The sequence below is a fragment of the Macaca fascicularis genome, chromosome 15 (genome assembly GCF_037993035.2).
Source record: "Macaca fascicularis isolate 582-1 chromosome 15, T2T-MFA8v1.1".
Lineage (NCBI taxonomy): Eukaryota > Metazoa > Chordata > Mammalia > Primates > Cercopithecidae > Macaca > Macaca fascicularis.
The window spans coordinates 112,126,216-112,135,621 of record NC_088389.1 but is presented as its reverse complement, the minus strand read 5'-3'; the positions used below and the strand labels follow the sequence as shown (position 1 = coordinate 112,135,621).

General features: G+C 39.4%; 1 pseudogene; it reads right to left on the bottom strand.

Moving 5' to 3' along the window:
- Positions 1-1,126: 1,126 nt before the first annotated feature.
- Positions 1,127-1,494, bottom strand: LOC102144970 (CST complex subunit TEN1-like; annotated as a pseudogene).
- Positions 1,495-9,406: the final 7,912 nt, after the last annotated feature.

Sequence of the window (9,406 nt, the reverse complement as noted above, 5' to 3'; positions counted from 1 at the left end):
TATGAACCAGAAAGTGGGCCCTCACCCAACAGCAAATCTATTGATGCCTTGATGTTTGACTTCCCAACTTCCAGAATTATGAGAAATAAGTGTCTGTTGTTTATAAGTCACCCAATCTATGGGGTTTTGTTACGACAGTGTGAAGGGAATAAGACAGACCCAAACCGATGGGCTGTTTGGAAGCCCTTGAGTCACGTATGAGAAACCCAGGGCTTTGTGGGTGAGATTTAAAACTGCTGTTCTGGGTGATCTCTTGGGGCTTTTTCAGAATTAATAGCATGGGATTACAGAACGTGGTGGTCTGCATTGTCCTCTAACTGTCCTCCGGTGGTCGTTTCTTGGTTATTTCCAAATCTTCCAGCCTTGGGGAAGCATCCTTCATTATGTGTTTCTATATTTTTTTAATTGTCAAATGAACTGGCTCGAGCTTCTACCTGTAAGCTTCTCACCACGCTTTCCATCCATATCTGAGGATTCTTAAGGGGTGTCCATATCTCGCAGTCATATGTTGCTCCAGTTTTCTGCATCTGCTAACCACACATTTCCTCTTTTGCAGTTGTCTCTTTCTTCTGCCCATATCAGCTCAACATAAACAGCAGCTGCCTTTGGTTCTTTTCCAAGAACCACTCACATATGGCTGCATGAGCCTTGCTTTTGCTGAAGGTTGGCAATAATGGAGGGTTGGGGGGGTCATGGCACCTTATGCACGGCAAATAATTCAAAATTGGATTTTAACCATCCCTCTTTTACATAGTCTCACAGCCATAGCTAGTACTGAAAATTTCTTTCAAGGTCATGCCCTCTGGGGCTTTATTCACCAGGGCCTTCTGAAACCCTCCACGACCCCACACAAGGCACAGCCCCAGCAGCTTGGAGCTCGGCCACCTGCAGTCTCTGGTGGGTGGCGAGGGGGAGCAGGGAGTGTTGGATTTGGGGCCTGTTTTCTGGGTTTTCATTTCTGAGCAAACCCATGTTAGGGGAAGAGGCTGGATTAACCAGCCGCCCCTCTGCTTTCAGGGTCCAGACAAGGCAGTCGCTGGGGAAGAGCTTTTGCTCTGGGCCCCTCCTGTAGCTTCGGACGGTTTGGCCTCAGAAGCAGGTAGGGGGTGTTACTGGGCTGCATTTCCTACTGGCCGCCCTCCCTCTTCTGCTGGTCCTGCCTCTGCTCCTGCTTGGTTTGTTCTCACAAGGGCAGGTCCATTCCCTCCACACAGTTCAGCACCAGTGCCTTTAACACGGAGCCTCTGTGCTGCTGGTCCTGCAGCCCCCCGAGGATGATGTACAGGGAGCACACCTGGGCTTGGAAGGGCTTCACCAACTTGGTACAGACAAGAACCTGGTGCCGATCAGATCCATGCTGAGCCATCAGTGTCACTCTGGACTGATCATGTCATAGAGGTACCACCTGTCAAATGTTCTCAGTGTGACCCCACCAGGAACTTGGCTTGCACTGACCTCCCAGTGGAGGGAATAGGTCCCGGGTTTGGGCAGCATCACTTGCTCCTTCTCTGCCCCCTCCATCTGGGTTGCTGTTGGTCACGTGCCAAGGGGAAAATTTCTTTATGGAAAAGACTGCCTTCCAGGGTGCTGGGTTCCCTCACTGTCTGTACTTTCTTAGATCTCTCCCTCCTTCTGAGGCCATTCACTTCTCAGCTTTCTGTGCATGTCCCAATTCTCATTTTTTAAAGTAATAAAAAGGCATTTATTCTTCTCATTCTTCTGTTTTCTTCTAGACTACCACCATTGTTCTATCCAAATGGCTCATCAAGGTTTTTTGCTCGACAAAAGACAGTTCTGTTCTTACAAGAAATTCTGCCAAGATCCTTTAAAATTATATTGTCCCTCCTTTCTAATGGTTGGTCATGGAACTATTAATACATGAGGTGTTTCTTGATTTAGCTATAAAGCAGGTGTTTTCTTCCAAGCCTTAATTCAGAGAAATAAGATACCTTTAAATCGAAGATGGATAATTTGGATATTTGTGATTGTTCTGGAATTTTAAACTTTTATTACCTTTACACAAAAAGGAGAAAAAAAAAACAGTAAAGAACACCCATATTCTCATCACCTGTTGAACAACTTTCATCTCATGGCAAATCCTGTTTTATTTAACTCCCTGCTACTACTTGCAGATGGATCATTTTGAAGCAAATCCAGGACATTGAATCATTTTATTCATAATTTTAGTATGTATCTAAAAGGTAAGGACTCTCTTAAGACAACGTAATCATGTTACCGTTGTCGTAAGATTAATAATAATTCCTTAATATCATCAAACAGCTAATTGGTGGTCAAATTCCCCAGATAGGCTAGAAATCTTTTTTTTTAAACAATTGTTCAAATCGAGATTAGAATAAAGTTTGTCTATTGCAATTGGTTGATATGTCTCTCAATTCTCTTTTAATTTATAGGCTCTTTCTTCCTCGCTCATTTTTTTTTTTTTTTGCAATTTGTTAGTTGAAAAACTTGGGTCATTGGTCCTGTAGAATTTTCACATTCTTGATTTTGCATCCTCAAACTATCATTTAGTGAGATTCTTGTTCCCCTACATATCTATTAGAAACTGAGTGATCCACAAGCTTCTCTGTATAAGTGGTGGTATCTACTTTCAGAAGGAGACATATATCTGGTTATCTCTCTTTTGGTGATGTTAGGAGCCATTAATGATCATTTTCTGTGTTCATTATTTTACCAGAGTTTGCAAAACTGATGATAATACAATTCAGTAGTTCCTTCCTGATTTATAAACTGGAATACTTCTGTAAAGAAATATACTATTCCTCACTAACTATTTGCTTATCCTCAAGTATAGTTGGTATAGGAGAGGCAAAGTATTGCTTGATGCTTTCTTTTGATTCATCAGTTTTTGGAATATTAACTTAATTCCCTAACACTTTCCAAAGGTAGCCAGTGAGTATTTATTTTAGAATCATAATGGTCTAATGCATTTAAACACATACAATGTGTTTTAATCCATTGCAGTTATTATTATTACTTTTTGACACAGGATCTCACTGTGTTGCCCAGACTGGAGTCAAGCGATCCTCTTGCTTCGGCTTCCTGAGGAGCTAGGTTATTTAAAAACTTTTTTTTTTTTTTTTTGAGATGGAGTCTTGGTCTGCTGCCCAGGCTGGAGTGCAGTGGTGATCTCGGCTCACTGCAAGCTCCGCCTCCTGGGTTCACGCCATTCTCCTGCCTCAGCCTCCCGAGTACCTGGGACTACAGGCACCCACCACCACGCCCGGCTAACTTTTTTGTATTTTTAGTAGAGATGGGGTTTCACTGTGTTAGCCAGGATGGTCTCGATCTCCTGACCTTGTGATCCGCCTGCCTCAGCCTCCCAAAGTGCTGGGATTACAGGCTTGAGCCACTGCGCCTGGCTAAAAGCTTTTTTAGAGATGGGATCTTACTGTGTCATTCAGGCTGGTCTCAAACTCTTGGCCTCAAGTGATCCTCCCACCTTGGCCTCCCAAAGGGCTGGAATTACAGGTGTGAGTCACCATGTTCAGCCCATTGCAGTGATGATTAATATTAAATGTTCACATTGTTCTATCTTTGCCACTGTAATGCTTTTCAAATTGGCTCCTGGACCATTTTGACAATTACAATAGCATGTCATAGTTTTCTTGCTTTCTAGTTTGGCAAAATGTTCCAGGTTCATCTAGAATGGGCCATTTCTTCAAATATAGCTGGTTCCTTTTGGTGGGAAAAGGTATTTAGAAACCACAATCTGAGTGTTAGAGTACTTATTGCTACTAGAATGCTGATTATTTCTAAGCCTTTTCAATGGACACAGCTAGGAAATGTATTTGTGTATTTTTTAATGAGAAAATACATCTTAAGTTTATACTGGTATTTCAAATCGATATTTAGAATCACCAAGTTTTTATTTAACTTGAAAATTTCTTGTTTCTCTTTGCTGAAAATCTTGTATCCTAATGATGTATGTATCACTGGGAGATATATATATATATATATATTTTAAATTTTTAGCCTATATAAATTTTTATGAGTACATAGTAGGTGTATATATACAGTTTTTTGAGACAGACCTTGCTGTGTCACCCAAGCTGGAGTATAGTGGTGCAGTCTCAGCTCACTGCAACCTCCATCTCTTGGGTTCAAGTGATTCTTCTGCCTCAGCCTCCCGAGTAGCTGGGACTACAGGTGCACGCCACTATGCCTGGCTAATTTTTGTAGAGACTGGGTTTCATCATGTTGGCCAGGCTGGTCTTGAACTCCTGGCCTCAAGTGATCCACCCGCCTTGGACTCCCAAAGCGCTGGAGTTACAGGTGTGAGCCACCGTGCCTAGCTGTAAGTGTATATATTTATGGGATATATGAGATGTTTGGATACAGGCATGCAATGTGGAATATGCACATCATGGAGAATGGGTATCCATCCCCTCAAGCATTTATCCCCTAATGCTATTAATGTGATTATTTCTTAGTTTGATCTTACAAATAATATTTTCAGAATATTAAATTTAATATGATTACAAACAATGTAATGACTTGTGTTCATTTGGGCTGTTACACTAAAATACCATCAACTGGGTAGCTTATAAGCAACAGAAATTTATTGATCACAGTTTTGGAAGCTGGAAAGTCAAGGCACTGGCAGACTTGATGTCTGGTGAGGGCCCACTTCTTGGTTTATAGACTGTGCCTCTCATTGTGTTCTTATATGGTGGAAGGGGTAAAGAAACTCCCTTGGGCCTCTTTTGTAAGAACACTAATCCCATTCACTAGGGTGGAGCCCTGATCATTTCCTAAGGTCCATCCTTTTAATACCATCACACTGAAGTTTAGATTTCAACACATGAGTTTTGGGAGACACAAACATTCAGACTCTAGAATTACTAAAAATAGTTTCCAAGAAGTTCTTTTTGTCTTTCAGGTATTTCATCTAAGAACATGCAGTCTGATTTTCATGCTTTAAAATCACTTGAAATAATTTTTCTCTCTATGTTAATGTTACCACTTTAGTACAAAATCTAGGTTAATTTATTTTATCTTGCTTTAAGTTTTTAGAAATTTTTTGCTTAAAATTTATTTTGTACTCTTATAAAATACATACAGCATTCCAAAATCAAATAAGTCCAGCATCTACTTCATCCCCTTTACCCTGTCCGTACCCTACCTCTCCACATTGCTTTGTTTTTAGAGGTGTGTGTGCATGCACGTGTGTGTATTTATATTCTCTTTCTTCCTTGGATAAATGACGTCATTGCAGGCATACTTTTCTCCATTTTGCTTTTCTCATTTAACAGTGTTTTCGGAGACATCTGCATAGTGATATAGAAAGATACTCTTTATTCATTTTTACAGCTGCACAGTATTACATCATATTACATTGTATGAATGTATTTATATTTAGCTAGTTTCCTATTTATGGATATTTGGATTGTTTTCTTTTTTTGCTATTACCGATTGTACTGCAATAGCTATATAAATATGATTTTTAATATTTTCTGATTAACAATAATGAAGCTAGTATATTGTTTGAATGTATTTCTGGAAGTAGGTTTGCTCGGTTAAAGGGTAAATATATATGAAATCCTGATGGACATTTCTAATGGTTCTCCAATGGAGTTGTGTCATTTTGCATTTCTACCAGTATGGGTAAAAAATAGTATCTCAGTGTAATTTTAATTTCAATGTAAAAGAAGTTTGAAGAAATCCAGAAGCTTTTACAGTTGTGAGAATTAAGGACCGTCTATCTAGAAAGTCTTCAAAAGTTCACTGTCTAGAGTTGAGCCACTTCTTGTTTATGAGGAGTGGACATCCAGGTTTCCTATCCTGGCTTTCTTCCACCTGCTCACCACAGGTACAGTGAACAGTACAGGCACGCCACAGAGGTCTTTCTGTATCACCTCTGAGCCAGGACTGGTGGTTTCAACATATTTTTTTCCTAGTTTTATTGTAAATTGAGATTTTTCTATAGATAGACCATTCTGTTAAATGCTTTTGCCTGCGGACTTGATTTTGTTAGATGTTTTCAATGATAAAATTTAGATTGATTTGGGATTTGAAAACCTGACATATTTATGTGTTTACCTATCCATCTGTCTATCCATTTATCCACTCTAGCTATAGCCACAATGAATTGAGGTGGCCTATACACTATGAGTGAAACAAGATTTTTAAAAGGAAATATCAGGGTAAAAGTTTAAAAATGTGGTAAAGGGGTAGAAAAATAGGGAGAAAAATAAATCATGAAATTCTAAACTGAAAAAGCCATGAATATAAGCTGTGATTTTCAACATGTAGGCTCACAGTAAAACACAGTACATTATGTAACTCTCATTGTATAATGGTAACAATTGTACCAGCTCATTAGAGAAGAGGTACAGTTTTTTTCTTTTTTGAGACGGAGTCTCCCTTTGTTGCCCAGGTTAGAATACAGTGGCGCAATCTTGGCTCACTGCAACCTCCGCCTCCTGGGTTCACGCCATTCTCCTGCCTCAGCCTCCCATGTAGCTGGGACTACAGGTGCCTGCCACCATGCCTGGCTAATTTTTTGTTGTTTTAGTAGAGATGGAGTTTCACCGTGTTAGCCAGGATGGTCTCGATCTCCTGACCTCGTGATCCGCCTGCCTCAGCCTCCCAAAGAGGTATAGTATTGAAGAAAAGTTAAGGCTGGGTGCAGTGGCTCATGCCTATACTCCTAGCACTTTGGGAGGCCAATGCAGGAGGATTGCTTGAGCCCAGGAGTTCAAGAACAGCCTGGGCAACATAACTGAGATTTTGTCTCTATTAAAAATAAAAAAAATTAACCGAGTGTGGTGGTATATGCCTGTAGTCCTAGCTAATCAAGAGGCTGAGGTGGAAGAATCACTTGAGCCCAGGAAGTCAAGGCTGCAGTGAGCTATGACCATGCCACTGCATTCCAGCCTGGTGACAGAGTGAAAACCTGTTTCAAAAAAACAAAAAAAGAAAACAAAAAACCACAAAAAGTTTGGTTGGAAGTTCTGTTTCTAAACCATGGCTAACAAGCTTGTTACAGTCAATCTTCATATACATACATACATGTTACATACATATGCATATATATGTTTGTGTGTGTATTCATCTGTTTGAAGTTTTAAAATATTGTAAGGCTACAAAAAAAAAAAATCCACAAAACAAAAAAACCAGCAGTGAGGATTTGCAGGCCAACATTCCCAGAAAGTAAGGAAGGACAGAGAGGACATTTGGCCCCATGTGACTTTTCCAGTAGAGAAATTTGCTGATTTGCAATTAGTAATGGAGAAGCCAAGAGGCTGAGCAGAAATTTAAATATTCTTATGAGACTAGGATGAAATAATTGGAACTAAAGACCTGCCAAGGAAAAAGGGTCTTAGTAGTCATACCAGGTTTTCATTTGGGATTCTGCAGAACCAAATCTTAAAAATAAATAACCTGGGCTGGGCGCGGTGGCTCACGTCTGTAATCCCAGCACTTGGGGAGGCCAAGGCAGGCGGATCACGAGGTCAGGAGATTGAGACCATCCTGGCCAACATGGTGAAACCCCGTCTCTACTAAAAATACAAAAAAATTAGCCGGGCGTACTTGGGAGGCCGAGGCAGGAGAATGGCATGAACCCGGGAGGCAGAGCTTGCAGTGAGCTGAGATCATGCCACTGCACTCCAGCCTGGGCAACAGAGCGAGACTCTATCTCGAAAAATAAATAAATAAATAAATAAATAAATAAATAAATAACCTGAAAATAGATCATCCACGCAGGGACTGCATTTCAGCTCTGATTATCTCCATCCTTGATGCATTAAGAAGATCTTTCTTGTACCCTGGCAGAAGCACACGTCTAGAAGAGAATACATTTGTAATACCTATCACTGTTAAGAGAGTTGTATCCAGAATGTATTGTAAAACACAAAAATTACAGACAATCCAATAGGAAAGTGGGCAAAATACTGGAACAGGCACTGTTCATGAAAGAGGATCAAAATAGCCAAGAAACAGATGAAAAGGTTAACAATCTCACTATAATTCATCATAGAAATGCAAATTTAAATCACAAGCATATACTACATACCTGATAAAAAGGCTAACATTAAAAAGTTTGAAATATCAACAGTTGGTAAGAGTGTAGAGCAACTGGAACTTTCTTATAGAACTGGTGAGAGTATGAATTGGTAAAATGCTTTAAAATACTGTTTGACGATATCGACGTGGGCTGCACATTCACACGCCCCTATGACCCAATAATTCACACCCAGGTATAAATTGGGCGACAGAAGTTGGCAACAGAAGCATACATATGGTCCTCTAAAAATCACATAAAATGTTCATAGTGGCATGATTCATAATAGCTCCAAAGCAGAGACAATCCAAATATCTACCAACAGTAGAATAAACTGTGCTGTATGTTTACAAAGAGACATTACAAAACAATGAAAAAGGAACCACTGTTACAACACAGATGAACTTGGCAAACGTGTTGCATGAAATAAGCCAGACACACAAAAATACATACTGATTTATATAAAGTTTAGAAATATACAATTCTGGCCTGTGGTGTTAGAGATTAGGATAGTGGCTAATTTTGGGGAGGAGGCAGGAGCTGGGAATTGAAGCAGGCATGTTGAAGGCCTTGGGTATTGGACATGGTCTATTTCACAACTCGAGTGTCAATTACATAGGTGTGTTCACTTTGTGATTTAGCTGTACACTTATTTGCACTCTTCTGTAAGTATATTATACTGCAACAAAAAGTTCATGTAAAGGAAAATTCTAAATGAAGATATCTCCCATTGGACTTCATTCCATTTCCTAATCACTGTTTTAAACCTACAGATTACGCTATTGACCCCAACATCTTCTAAAAAAATCACCTGTATTTATCAAAGATATCAAGTGGAAAAAGATGTAGAAAGTTAAGAATCCATAATAGAGACCCCAATAGCCAGAAAAATGTGAGCCAATTGGGGATAGACGAAGATTATAAGGAAATAGAACAGTAACAGTAATTCAGTTGAGTTTTCATAGACATGTATTTAACATCAGGCCAAAAATAACATTGTTTTTTAAAAAATTTATTACATTAAAAGTGACAAAGATGTACTTACTGCAGAAAATACAGGAACATATAAGAAAAGGAAAGATAACCACATGTAACCAATAACCTTGTCACCCTAAAATAATCTTTATAAACTTTTTGTCGAATGACCTTTCATTTAACACTCTCTTAAAATACATTTACAAAACTTGAATTTGACTTACAGATTAAAAAAAATTTTTTTTGTTTATGTCCAATCACATGTGCACTTAAACAGTGCATTCTGTTTAAGTTATCTAAACAGAACAGGGACAATCAGCTGTGATGAACTATGAATCGAAGACCTGGCTACTGTAAACACAGAGAGCAGGCACAGAGAAATGGAATGAGGGACTGTCTCTATCT